The 6,019-nt window shown below is 39.2% G+C and overlaps 1 pseudogene; it reads right to left on the reverse strand.

The window, feature by feature from the left end:
- Positions 1 to 4,115: 4,115 nt before the first annotated feature.
- LOC148374049 (U2 spliceosomal RNA) lies at positions 4,116 to 4,255 on the reverse strand (annotated as a pseudogene).
- Positions 4,256 to 6,019: the final 1,764 nt, after the last annotated feature.

Consider the following 6,019-nt stretch of genomic DNA (forward strand, 5'->3'; position numbering starts at 1 on the left):
CAATCATCGGGCAGTGGGCTGGGGACACCCTGAACTGGTTGCCAGCCAATTGAAGGGCACACAGGGACAGACAACTCGCTTGCTCATTCACACCTGGGGAAATTTATGTCTTTGGAGTGTGGGAGGAAACCGGAGTGCCCGGAGGAAACCCACGTAAGCACGGTGAGAACATACAAACCCCTCACAGGAAGTCCGGTAGCTGGATTTGAACCCACACAGGAGGTTCCCAAGACCTTAGAACGGTGCCGCACACGCGCTAACCACTGCGCCGCTGTGCTGCCCTATATACAGTATATATATATATATATATATATATATATATATATATATATATATATATATATATATATATATATATATATATATATATATATATATATATATATATATACTGTATATATATATGTGTACTTGCTTTGAGCCTGTTAATATCACTAATTCTATTGTTTGCGGCTTAGTTGTGCGACAAATCAGATTCCTTGGTCTCGATATCGCCCTCCGCCATGAGGCAAGAGAATTGCGGGCCTCACTCTGAATCTGCAGATGCTCAGCACAGTTACGCATTACACACAAATTTTGTTAATCATATTAATTACCGTAAATTCCAGGACTATAAGCCGCTAATTTTTTCCCAAACATTCAACCCTGCGGCTTGTTCAGTGATGCGACCAATTTATGTAATTCTTCTAACGGCCGCCAGCGGCGCTCGAGTACAAAAGATAAGATTTAGACCGGTGGAATATATGCGCTGAGGAAGACTGCAACTTCTTGGCTTGTGCATGAATGAAATTAGCGTAAACATACCCTCATCATGCAAAATGCAAAAAGAAAGGCACTTTAAAAAATCCACCATCACCAACGGGCATCACCAACGGGTTCCGAAAAGCCAGTCTGCTGCGTGACGGAGAGGAGGGCACAGAATCAGGAGTGGATGGAAGTTCCAGTGACACTGACAGCGCGAGGGAGGCTACAGGAGCGTGGGACGACGTCTATATGACAAAGTTTCTTTCCGACACTAAGGAAGACGACTTTGATGGCTTCAGTCCTAAGGAGGAAGATGAGGACGGTTTCCCGTGATTTTTACAAGTACGGTATGTTTTATTAACAGACCCGTTTACTGTGTTGCGAGCGTGTTGCTAGCGTGTTTCTACCATTAACTGCCCTGTCACGGGCACCGTTTGGGATGAAAGTTATATTATTATTGTTAAAGCTTTGAACACTCTCGGTGTACCGTCTTTCTTTGTAAATATGTGTAACCATGTATAATATGTATTTGCAACTGAATATATTTGTAATGTATTTATTTTAGGCACTTAATTTTATATGTTTTGCACGGGCGAATAAAAACAAAGGGGCGTAACAAACGCGGGATGAAGGGAAGTGGGGTAAAAGTGAGACCTGTTTGTTGACGCGGCGGACAATAGTGGATAGATATTTTTCCCACCCTTACCTTTGGAAATATACACTTTTTTCCTTGGATTACTTTCAACGGGACCCGGACTCTGCAAGTCTGCATCAAACCTTAAGTACTGGTATCATTTTCTGTTCTTTTTGCCGGCTGTGATTTTTGGACTGTACTTTAATGAAGGACATTGAGTTTCAATCGCAGGACTAAAAGTCGGGTTTGGGTTAATTTTGTGTTTATGTTACATTTTTTTAATGTGGGCGCATGCGGTTTATATACAAGTGCGGCTTGTGTAAGTGCAAAATCGGTTTTCCTCTTAAAATGTGGTGGGTGTGGCTTATAATCAGGTGCGCTCTCTAGTCCGGAATTTACGGTATATAATGTGAAGATAGACTTTTAGAAAAGAAAATCAATATTGATAAAATAATTCCAAATTGTCAGCTTCTTTTTATTGTTTCTCCCCTGGTTGCGCTGCTTTCAGATGTGTGCTTTTATATTCAAGCATTTGATCGATAGTATTTCAACTGTTACCTGTTGCCGTGGTCAGTAATCTGCCCAGAGGCCTTCGCAAAGACTTCTGAAGGCTGGGAGGCATACTATTAATCAGTGTTCAATAAAGCTGTTAGTTTAGCCAATTAGATTGAGAGTTGGTGGGACCAACGCTTGCTAGCTGGCCTTAGGAAACCTCAACGGTTTTACAAACCATTATTGGCTAGGGGCGTTAACGGAAGTATTACGACAAAAAAATTGAGAAAAATGTTCGTGTCCATCGCCTTTGTCGAATGGACTTTTTCCATCCTTTAATCGGATAAAAAGGTATACCAGAAATACGACAGGACAGAATTGCCTTCCTGCAACTAGCTCTGATGGCGATAGAAAAGAACTTTGTTCATGGAACTGAAATGCATGGCATCTGTACAACAGAGTACCGTATTTTCCGCACTATAAGGCGCACCTAAAAGTCTTATTTTTTTTCAAAAGCTGACCATGCGCCTTATAACACAGTGCGCCTTATATATGGCTCAATATTAAATTCGCAAGGTCTCGCAACTACGAGAAACAGCCGCCGACTCCATTTTTCGCGCTGTGCATACTGGGAAATATTAAACGATTGGTAGTTGCCGGGGCTCGTGTTGTATTTGTTTACTAAGTGGCAAAATGGCTACCCCATTAAACTGCTTAATTCATATTCAACAAATACAGTATTTGTCTGAATCCAGGGTTATGACTGGTGAAGATGTAAAGCACAATTTACCTTAAACAAACGCAGAATTATTCAGAATGTCACGTTTGAGAGAGAGAGAGAGCGAGAGAGAGCGAGAGAGAGAGAGAGAGAGAGAGAGAGAGAGAGAGAGAGAGAGAGAGAGAGAGAGAGAGAGAGAGAGAGAGAGAGAGAGAGAGAGCGAGCGAGATTCTCTTTCATACGTGCATTTGTATAAAAAATGGCTCCTGTTAAGAGACACGCGTACAACGCCGAGTTTAAACTCAAAGCGATCAGTCACGCAGCACAACACGGCAATAGAGCGGCAGCGAGAGAGTTAAACTTAAATGAATCGATGGTACGGAAGTGGAGAAAGGATGAAGATAAGCTCCGCCAAGTAAGGAAAACTCAACAAAGTTTCCGTGGCAATAAAGCAAGATGGCCAGAGTTAGAGGAGACACTTGAACAGTGGGTTGTTCAACAAAGAGCGGCAAGCAGAAGTGTCAGTACGATAACTATACGTATGAAGGCAACAGCGCTGGCACAAAAACACCGGACGTGTTGGATGGCCCATTCACTGAGATATGGTCAATTCGAACACAGCAGAAGAAGAATTCGAGGGATTCGTCGATGAGGAGCTTATAGAGTGATCTTTGTTTTTCTTTTGTGTGTTTACGTTTTACATTTTACAGTTATTATGTTATTGCTTTGCACTCGTTGTTTTTGCACATTACGAGTGTCACTTTATTGCGATTGCACTAACGTTTCATTTAAAATAACAGTATCAGACGTTTTTTTCTTTGCGTGTTGACTAAATGGACAAAAAATAAAATGTTATGTCGATGTTGTTCAAAGATGTTAAAGATGTGTCACGAAAATGCTTTACCTCAGAGAAAATAATAAAACGGCTATTTATTTTGGGAGTGAATGGAGTTGTGGAAAGCTTGTTTGTTAATAAAGTTTGACCTTTTTGAATGCTTTGTTGACATTCCCTTGAGCGTGGCAACATCTAGAGGTTGCATAAAGTAACTACATTCTCTACTGTAGTCAAGTCGTCACATTTATTTACCGTAAATAGCCCTTAATCCCAAAAATGTCTCGAAGGACTGCACAGGATTACAATTACAAAATTGCACAATTACCTGATCTTAAACCAGCATGCACTTATAGCGCCTTATAATGGGGTGCGTCTTATGTATGGCATAAGTTTTAAAATATATCATTCATTGAAGGTGCGCCTTATAACATGGTGCGCCATATAGTGCGGAAAATACGGTAATTGAAATCTTGACAAAAGAAAGGAGGATATATGAATCTCGTTGAATAAAATGTGTCTATATTTCTAAATGGGGTTTTTAAGGGTTATTGTTCTATCTTCGTTATTCATTATCCATTATCCGTTATCGGTCAGTTCATAATACGCTACAAAGCCTAGGAGCTTACTCTTACACTTACTTTGAGCCAAAAGGCCAAGCTAAGGTCCTAGCCTTAAAGCCTTGCTGCGATCATTGCGAATGCACCGGTCCCGGAGGTACTGCAATACCGGGCCGATGCATGGAGTGGACAGAGCAAGCTCTTATTCCATCTCCGGTTTGATTTTTTTAAATGCATTTTCATAAGTCTTGCTTTTATAGCTGCAGTAAATGTTTTATGGCCATAGAATAGTTACTGAGGGTTGGATTGTGAAATGCACGGCCCGCCACTGATTTTGAGTGTCTTTTCATTGATGGGGGGATACCCTACTTGAAGTGAGTTGGTGAAGTCAAATATTCTTTGAAAACACCCAAAACACAACCTACATACAAGGCAACTTTGAGGCATTTGAAATCATCATATATTTGTGGAATTTTGAATCCTATCTGCTCAAAAACACACATCATAAAAGTGATGGGGTTCCATTTTTTAAAAAGAGACCTGGACAATAAAATGTGTTCATTTAAATTGAATAAACAATGCACAGCGTGTGTCTTTAAGCTCAAGATATATGACAGTCCAGATGGAAACACCCACAATTACCATGTGAAGAACAGTGCGTGCGTGTAAGCGTGTGTAAGTGCGTGTAAGTGCGCGTGTGCTCATGCTGCCATTTTGAGGTTATTAGGCGGTCAAATGGGAGCACAAAGCAGACTGTAGAAGGCTAAAGAAAAAAATTGTATTTTGTGATGAGCTCATCAAAAAGATTTAATTAAAAGCGTTCTCATTTTTGTATGTGATCTTTCTTTTACAAATGACTTATCATGTTAAATACCTTTAAAGCTATTTAATTAGTTATAAATTTAATCTTATGATTCCTTTTTCCACTTTTTTTCCCAGTACTATATGTTCAATACTTTTTCAATACTATTAATTATAATTTTAGCCTTTTTTAAATCATACATTATTTTATTGTTCACTAAAACAAAATACAAATAAGCATTATATGTATGTGTTTATTTGTTGGTTATATTTGATGTGCTTTATAATATTTAATGTTTTTAATTATTTAACATTGTTGTTTTCAGATTTTTGTAGTTGTCATTGTATTTTTCACATGCACCATACAATTGTTATTGAAAGTCGGTTGTAAATAATAAAAGTACGAACAAGTAATTCAATTATTCAACAAATAAAAACATTGATTCGTTCAATGATTCAATCATTTGGTCTTTTGAAATTAAATTTGCATACAGTATTTGCCAAGGATTCCCCCCCCCCCCTCCGCCAAAAAAAAAGTAATACATACACACAATACAATAATGGTGGGACAATAAGCTTTTTAATGGTATCGTGGTACTAAGGTGCCGATTCAATTTATATAACGATTTGATATAATTGCGATTCGATATAATTGCGATTTGATTTTCTTTCCTAAAAACAAGCAACTTAAATCTTACACTTCTGGGACAATGAACCATGAATGATGTTCAAATAATGCACATCATGTGATTTGTTTATGTCACATATGGGCAAACTACGGCCCGAGGGCCACATGCAGCCTGGCAGGCTTTTTCATTCGGCGTGTGACAATAATGTACTTTTTTTTAAATCAAATGAGTTGCAAAATAAATACAAAGTATGGTAGAAATATTGAGAAGGTGAGAAATAAAGAGTTTTAGTTGCGAAATAACAATTTTGCCCTTTAAACTTTGCTTTTGTCAAATAATGGAAATCTCTAAGTATTCCCAAACCTTTGAGTGGTAGTCTTCCAGAGCGGGGGATGGCGGTGTCAAGGACGAAAAACACAGGTCGATAGCCGGGACAGGAGAGCAAAAACATGATCGGGTTCAAAAACAGTTCTTAAGCCAGTACGGGAGAGCAAATGTGGTTGGGATCAAAAACAGGTCATAGCCAGAGTCAAACGGGGAGATCAGGAACGGACGGGTAGAAAAACGGGTGCAAAAAGCGGGACCGACGGGAGTCAAAAATGCTTGCAT

Source organism: Urocampus carinirostris, chromosome 1, assembly GCF_059441175.1.
Source record: "Urocampus carinirostris isolate Australia breed hairy pipefish chromosome 1, RoL_Ucar_1.0, whole genome shotgun sequence".
In the NCBI taxonomy this organism is placed as follows: Eukaryota; Metazoa; Chordata; class Actinopteri; order Syngnathiformes; family Syngnathidae; genus Urocampus; species Urocampus carinirostris.